This window comes from Jaculus jaculus, chromosome 5 (assembly GCF_020740685.1).
Source record: "Jaculus jaculus isolate mJacJac1 chromosome 5, mJacJac1.mat.Y.cur, whole genome shotgun sequence".
Taxonomy (NCBI): domain Eukaryota; kingdom Metazoa; phylum Chordata; class Mammalia; order Rodentia; family Dipodidae; genus Jaculus; species Jaculus jaculus.
Window position 1 is genome coordinate 106814166 of NC_059106.1, and position 9448 is coordinate 106823613.

Consider the following 9448-nt stretch of genomic DNA (forward strand, 5'->3'; position numbering starts at 1 on the left):
CTGGTCTTCCTACATGTATACAGATCTATCTTCATCACCCTGGCCATACCACCATTCCTCACCTACAGTACCTTCTAGCTGGTCTTCCTACATATGTACAGATCTTTCTTCAGAAATGCAGCTTGGGCTTTGCTCTCCTCCTGAGAAGTGTGTTATAACACTGTTTGGTGGTGACATATCACAATGTACAGTTGAAGATGTGTTTTATGAGAAAAGAAAAGCTTCCTGGAGCTTTCCAGCTGAATTCCCTTACTGGCTCATCCCTATGTCATTCACTGGCAAGAGTTGTGGATTGCCCTACTGACTCAGGATGAATCAGGATTCCTGCTGGGATGGGAGGGTGTTATCTGCTCTTTCAAGGAGATCCTTGAGCAAAACTGAGACTCTGCTTGTTATGAAAGAAATAGAGTAGATGTTGAGAAGTCACCTGAAGCACAGTCACTCCCATAAGGGAGGTCAGAGTAGAGAAGAGAGTATCTGTTTCTCAACTTACTGTGGGTGGGCCTGGGTCCACAGGGAGTTGGCCATCTACAAAGGACAGAAGCCTGCTCCTAATTAAGCAGGTGACCTTGGTGTCCTCGTGCCTACTATGAGAGTCTTCCCTTTTTTCTTTCTTTTTTTTTTAATATTTTTTTATTAACAACTTCTATACTTACAGACAACAAACCATGGTATGTCCCTCCCCTCCCCTCTCCCACTTTCCCCTTCATAACTCTGCTCTCCATCATATCCCCTCCCTCTTTCCATTAGTCTCTCTTTTAATTTGATGTCATCATCTTTTTCTCCTATTATGAGGGTCCTATGTAGGTATTGCTAGGCTCTGCAAGATCTTGGATATGGAGGCCAAATTCTGTCCAGACAGTTGTATGTATGGAGTGGTACACTTCCTTTGGCTCTTACATTCTTTCCACCACCACCGCAATGGACCCTGAGCCTTGGAGGGTGTAAGATGTTTCAGTGCTGGACACTCCTCTGTCCCTTCTTCTCAGCATTATGTTGCCTTTTGGGTCATCCCAATGGCCATCTGAAAAGAGAAGCTTCTTGGGTGGCTTCCAATCCACCAATGCTGAGTGTTCACCTCGATCCCTTCGTGTTGTGCTGTAATCCACTCTGATCCATTCTGCTGGCTGTGCTGCCACTGGGGTTGAATGCTGGAGGTTTGCAGTTCTAATGGTTGGGGATAAGAGAGTTCAGCCTTCTGGAGTTGCTTGCACTTTCAGTATCTCTTTAGTTGATCTCAGCTGTCTTTCCTTCAGATTTCTTAACTTTGCAAGAAGGCTGATGGAGTTGAAAAATCTGTTGCTTGGTCTCTGCTGCTGCTGTCTCCTGGCAGGACTGCGCCGGGCGGGCATTCAGACTGTGGGCCACAAGTGCCTCAGTGGGACTCTGGCCGTTTTCCTCCTTTCTGGTGGATCTTGGTCTCTCCAGCTTCTGCACTGTGTCTAAGAATAACCTATACTCCTTCACTTTTCAGAAGATGAGTGTATTTTGCTGGGGTTTTGCTTAAACCCCTTTCTTACCTGGAAGTCCTTTTTAGTTAGTTAGTTTGTTTGTTTGTTTTTTGGTTTGTTGGTTTGTTCATTCATTTTTCAAGGTAGGGTCTCACTCTAGCTCAGGCTGACCTGGAATTCACTATGTAGTCTCAGGATGGCCTCAAACTCATAATGATTCTCCTACCTCTGTCTCCTGAGTGCTGGGATTAAAGGCATGTACCATCATGCCCAGGTCCTCTTATTTTTAAGATTTTTTATTTATTTATTTGAGAGAGAGAGACAGAGAAAAAGAAAGAAAGAATGGGTGTGCCAGGTCCTCCAGCCACTGCAAATAAACTCCAGATGCATGTGCCAACTTGTGAATCTGGCTTATGTGGGTCCTGGAGAATTGAACCTGGGTCCTTTGGCTTTTCAGGCAAATGCCTTAACTGCTAATCAGTCTCTCCAGCCCTATTCTTCCCTTTCTTGAGGTCTAGGGTTAGTGGAAAAAGATATATACTCACTACATTAGCATCCTTAGACCTGCTATAACAAAGTCCCATGAATTAGGTGGCTCAAAGCAGGAACTTATTCTCTTAAAGTTCTATAGGCCAGAAATCTGGATCCACAGTGGAAGGGTTATTATGCACTTCCCCAGCTGACAGGGAAAGTCTGCTCCAGGTCTTGTCTCTGCTGCTGCCACCACAGCAGCCTTGTGTGTTCCCTGGCTTCAACCTGCTTCTCCAGTGTCTCACCTCTGTCTCTGCACTGCCTCCTTCCATGGCTGTCTGCTGCTCCCTCTGTAAGGACACTACGTCCAGGACCCACCCTACTTCCATATGACCTCATCTGCAATGGCTATTTTCAAATAGGACATATATTTTATTTACTTCTTCCTTTCCAATCTGGATGATTTTTCTTTCAAGTACCCTGCTTAGAAGCTCCAGGACAATGTTGAATAGAAGTGGTGAGAACAACAGTTTTGCCTTGTTTCTACCCTTAGGGAGAAAGGCACTTAGTTGCTCACCATTAAAAATGGTATTGTGTGGTGGAGCACACCTTTAATTCCAACACTTAGGAGGCAGAGGTATGAGGATAGTGTTGAGTTCAATGCCACCGTGAGACTGCACAGTGAATTCCAGGTCAGCCTGGGCTAGAGTAAGACCCTACCTCAAAAAGCTAAAAAAAAAAAAAAAAAAAAAATGGTGTTAGGGGCTGAAGAGATAGCCCAGAAGCTAAAGGCTTTCTTGCAAAGTCTGATGACCTGGATTGGCCTAGGTTTAATTCTCCAGTAGCCATATAAAGCCAGACACACAAACTGGTGCAAGCATCTGGAATTCATTTGCAGCAGCAGGAGGCCTTGTTGTGTCCATACTTTCTTCCTTTCTCTCTCTCTTTCCTTTGCAAATAAATAAGTAAAAATATTTAAATAAATTGTATTTTGAAAAAAGAAATGGCACTGGAGAGCTCAATATTTAAAGTTGTATATTTGCAGTCAAATGGCCCAGGTACCCATGTAAAGCCTGATTCACAAAATGGCACATGCATCTCAAGTTCGTTTGCAGTGGCAGGAGGCCTTGGTATGCCCATTTTCTTTTCTCTCTCTCAAATAAATAAACATTTTAATATTTTTTAAAATATTTGTTTATTTGAGAAAGAGATAGAGAAAGAGGAAGACACAGAGAGAGCGAGTATGGGCATGCCAGGGCCTTCTACCACGACAAAACTCTAGACATGTGCATGTGTATGACTTTGCATGGACACTAAGGGATCAAACTCAGGCCATTAGGCTTTGCAAGCAAGCACCTTTAACTACTGAGTTATACCTCCAGCTCATAAATAAATACTTCTAAAAATAAGGGCTGGCAAGATGGCTTTGTGGTTAAGGTGCTTGTCAACAAAGCCAAAGGACCCAGATTTGATTCCCCAGAACCCATGTAAGCCAGATGCACAAGGGGCGTGAATCTGGAGTTTGTTTGCAGTAGCTAGAGTCCCTAGTGCACCCATTCTCTCTCTCTCTCTCTCTCTCTCTCTTTCATCTATCTACCTATCTATCTATCAATCTATCTATCTATCTATCTATCTATCTATCATATATCTATCATCTGCCTCTCTCTCAAATAAACAAATAAAAATTTTTAATAATTTTAAAAACTGATGTTAGGGTACCAGAATTATATCCAGGTGTGAAAGTTCTTGCCTCACAAGCATGAGGACTGACTTAAATTCCAAGTACCTATGTAAAAATGCTTAATGTGGTGGTGTGCATCTGTAATTCCAGCACTGGGAGGCCATGACAGGAGGATTCCTGAGGCTCCCAGTGTAGTTCAATTGGTGAGCTCCACGCTAGTGAAAGACCCTGTCTTAACAAGTTGACAGTCTTGTGCTTGCTTCAGCAGCACATATACTAAAATTGGAATGATACAGAGAAGATTAGCATGGCCCCTGCGCACAGATGACACGCAAATTTGTGAAGCGTTCCATATTTTTAAAGGATGGTACCAACATGTATTGTTTACATACTAAATATGTCCATATCTAATAAAAATAAATTTTAAAAAGAAGTACACACTCTTCTTCCTTTTTTTTTTTTTTTTTTTTTCGGTTTTTCCAGGTAGGGTCTCACTCTGGTCCAGGCTGACCCGGAATTGGAATTAACTCTGTCATCTCAGGGTAGCCTTGAACTCATGGCAATCCTCCTACCTCTGCCTCCCGAGTGCTGGGATTAAAGGTGTGTGCCACCACACCCGGCTTAGACACTCTTCTTAATGGTAACACCTAAGGTTTTCCTCTTGCTTCCACACACATGCACATACCATGTGCACATGTACCCTTACACACATGCATATATATGTACTCATGCAAAAAAAAAAGTTTTTATTCCTGATGTACTAAGAGGTAGACAGTAAGAATGGACATTGTAGGCTGGGGTGTGGCTCAGTGGTAGAACACTTGCCCGCATGCACGAGGCTCTGGGTTCTATTCCAACATTAAAAAACAAAAAGGAGGGCTGGAGAGATGGCTTAGCTGTTGAGTGCTTGTCTGTGAAGCCTAAGAACTCCTGTTCAAGGTTCGATTCCCCAGGATCCACGTAAGCCAGATGCACAAGGTAGCACATGCATCTGGAGTTTGTTTGCAGTGGCTGGAGGCCCTGGCGCACCCATTCTCTATCTGCCTCTTTCTTTCTCTGTCACTCTCAGATAAATAAACAGAATGTTCTTTTTTAAAAAACAAAACAAAACAATAAACAAAAGGGAGCCTGTGGGTTCCTGTGTCCTCCAAGGCCTGGCCATGGTCCCCTGAAGGTGCCCAGTCAACCAGGGAGGGTGAGCAAGTGACCAGAGAAACACTCCCGGGAGATAGTTGAACAGCTCTCTCTGTTTATTGTCAGTGAAAATGGGTTTATAAGCATCTGAAGGTTGGGGAGAGGACCCTGAGGGGACTGGATGTACCAAGTTTATTTCTGATGCCTAATTAGCATCTGAGGACATTCATTCTAGCACATAGGCAATGGTGGGGGGGGGGTGATCTAGGGTCTCAGGATTGTGTGAAGGCTGCTGGCTGATAAGGAGCTTCCTAGGCAACTGGCCAAAGGTTACAGGACTATGGGCACAGCCTAAATTCAGGAGTGCTGGGCTTGGAGAGGGAGTGGCCTCCTGTAGCTTGTGGGGGAGGGGGTTCCTTAGCTGTGTCTGGAAGCTCAGGCCCCTCTCCTAAAGCCATGCCTGGCCTTGCGGACAGGAGCCAGGCGTGATGACGCACACCTTTAATCCCAACACTCAGGAGTCAAAGGTAGGAGGATGGCCATAAGTTTGAGGCCACTCTGAGACTACATAATGAATTCCAAGTCAGCCTGGGCTAGAGTTGGACCCTACCTCCAAAAACCAAAAACAAACAAACAAAATAAAAAAGGAAGAGTAGATGCATATTGTATTTTTTTTCCAATGTATTTTCTGAATCCATTGAGATGAACATGTGGTTTTGCCCTTGGTTTTCTGATATAATGTACTCCACTTATTTGGTTTGGTATATTCTTAGGGTAAATCCCACTTGATTATGGTATGTAATTCATTTAATATGCTTCTGAATTGGGTTTGTTAGCATTTTATTGATGACTTTGTAATTATTTAAAGGTATTGCGCTGCATGTCTTTTCTTGTAATATATGTTTATTTGCTCTCCTTTCCTCCTTCCTTTCTCCTTCTGGATAGGGTACCTCTATAAAGACCAGACCAGCCTTGAATTTTTGATAATCCTCCTGCCTCAATCTCCCAAGTGCAAGGATTACAGTGCACCACCTCACCTCTTTCTTCTTCTTTTTAAAAATATTTTATTTATTTTTATTTATTTATTTAACAGAGAGAAAGAGGAAGAGAGAGTATAGGTGCACCAGGGCTCCAGCCACTGCAAACAAATTCCAGACATGTGCACCTCCTTGTGCAGCTGGCTTATGTGGGTCCTGGGGAAACAATCCTAGGCCCTTTAGCTTTGCTAACAAATGCCTTAACTGCGAAGCCATCACTCCAGACCCTTTCTTCTTTTTAAAATTTTTGTTGTTGTTTTATGAGGTAGGGTCTCACTCTAGCCCAGGCTGACCTGGAATTCACTATGTAGTCTCAGGGTGTACTTGAACTCACAGCAATCCTCCTACCTCTGTCTCCTGAGTGCTGGGATTAAAGGCATGTGCCACCACACCCGACTTAAAAATATTTTTATTTATTTTTTTTGAGAGAGAGTCAGAGACAAAGAGAAAGAAAGAGGGGGGAGGAGAAAGAGGAGAGAATGGGCATGCCAGGGCCTCCAGCCATGGCTAAGAACTCCATATGCATGCACCACCTTGTGCATCTGGCTCCAAATGGGCACTGGGGAAGCTATCCTGGGTCCTTAGGCTTTGCAGACAAGCACCTTTATTGCTAAGCCATATCTTCAGCCCTCTTTCCTTTTCTTCTTTTTAAAATTATTTTATTTATTCATTTATTTGAGAGAGAGAAAGGCAGAGAGAGAGAGAATGGGTGCGCCAGGGCCTCTAGCCACTGTAAACTAACTCCAGATGCATGCTCCCCTTTGTGCATCTGGCTTATGTGGGTCCTGGAGAATGGAACCAGGGTCCTTAGGCTTCACAGGCAAATGTCTTAACCACTAAGCCATTTCATCAGTCCTCTCTTTCTTCTTTTTAAATGTAAGCATTTATAGCTATAAATGTCCCCTAAACATTTCAGTAGATGCATCTCACACATTTTGCATATAGTACTAAACTTTCTTCAGAAGCTATTGTCTATTAAGATACTGTTTTAATTTACTATGTAGGCATTATCAAGTGTGTTCCTTATCTTTAGAGTAAGAGTTGCTTACTGAATAATTATATAATTTAGCACACATAGATGAAGAATTATAGTATAAAAGCTGGAGGGGTGCATACCTATTTCAGTTAAGGCAGAAGGGTCAAAGTTTCAGTTCAGGGGATGGGGAGATGGCTCAGCAGTTAAAGGTACTTACTTGCAAAGCCTGCTGGCCAGGGTTCAATTCTTCATCTGCCCGCTTAAAGTTAGACAGGAGTTCGTTCACAGTAGCTAGAGACCCTGGCATAAGCTCTCACGCCACTCCCCCACGTACACACACATGTACAAAGAAATAAACAAAAAGTTTTACAAAAAGAAAATAGGGGGTGCTGGAGATATGGTTTAGCAGTTAAGGTGCTTGCCAGCAAGGCCAAAAGACCCATGTTTGATTCCCTAGTACCTACATAAGCCAGATGTACAAGGTGGCACATGTGTCTGGCGTTTGCTTGCAGAGGCTGGAGGCCCTAGTGTACCCATTCTCTCACTTTTTCCTTGAAAATAAATAAATTTATTTTTAAAAAAGAAAATAGTCTGAGCCGGACGTGGTGGCATGAGCCTTTAATCCCAGCACAGGGGAGGCAGAGGTAGGAGGATCGCTGTGAGTTCAAGGCTGTCCTGAGACTACATAGTGAATTCCAGGTCAGCCTGGGCTAGAGTGAGATCCTACCTCGTAAAACAAAAAACAAAACAAACAAAAAAAAAAAGTCTAGCTTGGCCAATATAGTGAGAATATAAAGACATTATAAATGGTCTCATTATTTTATTAATTAATTTATTTATTGGACTTTTAAAAGATTTATTTATTTTTATTTATTTGTTAGAGACAGAGAGAAAGGGAGAGAGAGAGACAGAGAAAGAGACAGAGAGAAAATGGGCATTCCAGGGCCTCCAGCCCCTGCAAACGAACTCTAGACACATGTGCATCATGTGCATCTGGCTTAGGGGGTACTGGGGAATTGAACCTAGGTCCTTAGCCTTCGCAGACATGTACCTTAACTACTAAGCCCATACTTATCGGTCTTTGTGAAGTCGTGTCTCATTCTAGCCCAGTCTGAACTATAATTCACTATATAGTACCTGGCTGGCCTCAAATTCACATCCTCCTACCTCTGCCTCCCAAATGCTCATATTAAAGACATGTACCACCATGCCCAGCTTCATTATTTATTTTGATGTGTGTGTTTATGTGAATATGTATGCACATACATCTGTATATGTGTGGATGCATGTATGTCATGGTGTGCATATGGAAGTTAGAGGACAACCTTGGAATGATAGTCATTGCCTTTCACCTTGTTTGAGACAGGGTCCCTCCTTTTTTGCCACTGGGAATGCCAGACTACGTGGTCTGTGAGCTTTGGGGTTGTCTTAGGTGCACTGGAATTAGATTCATGAGTTGCTTGCATCCATCTTTATGTGGGTTCTGAGGATCTGAGCTTTTGTTGGCAGGCTTAGTAAGTGCTTTCAATTAATGAGCCATCCCATTAGCTCTGTCTTTTACTTTTATTTGTTCGTTACTGTCTTGCATCTTACAGGGCCAACACTTATTCCACTGTATGCCTTCAGTTGCCCACATGAAAGACACTGTATTTAGGAGGAAGCTGCCTAAATAACTCTATAACCTTCAGAGTAGAATGTGAAATTGCATTTTTCATTTCAGTGCATTTTGCTAGTTTAAGTTATTATCTATAAGCCAGCAACTTCTTGTTTAGTTAATCAACTCCGTTTTGCAGAAGCCTTTTTATTTTATTTATTTATTTATTTGAGAGAGAGTGGGGGGAATGGGTGCATCAGGGCCTACAGCCACTGCAAATGAACTCCAGACTCATGTGCCACTTTGTGCATCTGCTACGTGGGTCCTGGGGAATTGAACCGAGGCCCTTTGGCTTTGCAGACAAGTGCCTTAACTGCTAAGCCATCTCTCCAGCACTGCACAAGCCTTTTTAAGAGCCATGATGGTATTAACTCGAGAATGGAGTATTTCTGTCCTTACACTACTTACAGATTAGAAAAGTTTCACTGGGGGGTGTAGCTCAGTTGGTAGAGTGCTTGCCTAGCATGCATGAAGCCCTGGGCTCAATTCCCAGCACTGTATAAACTGGGTACAGTGGTGCATACCTGTAATTCCAGGATCAGAAGTTCAAGTTAATCCCTGGCTATATATCAAGTCTGAGGTCAGAATGGGATACATGAGAACAGCCTATATAAAAAGGAACAAGAAAGAAAATCCACAGAAAAGATGAAGCATCCCAGCAAGTTGTTCTTAGTGTGTCCCTCTGGAAACAGTGTTTTTCTTCCCGGTCCCCAACTCCTTCCTCCTCTGCGTTCAACATCTCTGGGCTCAAACCCTTTGTCAGGATCTGAGCCTTTTCCAGTATATTATATGTCATCCTCCTCTGCCTCAGGGGCTGCCGCTCTCTCCCACTGCCCTCTGCATCCAAGGGAAGATGATGTGGCTCTCTTGCTGAGTCCATGGTAGGAAGACCTGGTAGCCAGGTCCTTACATAGCCTCACCACGTGCTTCTGCAGTTTTAACCCCACCTGGGTATTTCTGGGCTGTCATCACACTTCCACTCCCCTCACAGGATGTGCAGAAGTTGGCACTTTTCAGGCGTTTTTTTTTTTTTTTTTTTTTTTT

The 9448-nt window shown here is 43.2% G+C and overlaps 1 non-coding gene across 1 annotated transcript; it reads left to right on the top strand.

The window, feature by feature from the left end:
• Nucleotides 1-3855: 3855 nt before the first annotated feature.
• LOC123461093 lies at nucleotides 3856-3962 on the top strand. The gene has a single exon (XR_006637411.1). It is a non-coding gene; the product is annotated as a U6 spliceosomal RNA (small nuclear RNA).
• The last annotated feature ends 5486 nt before the right edge of the window (nucleotides 3963-9448 follow it).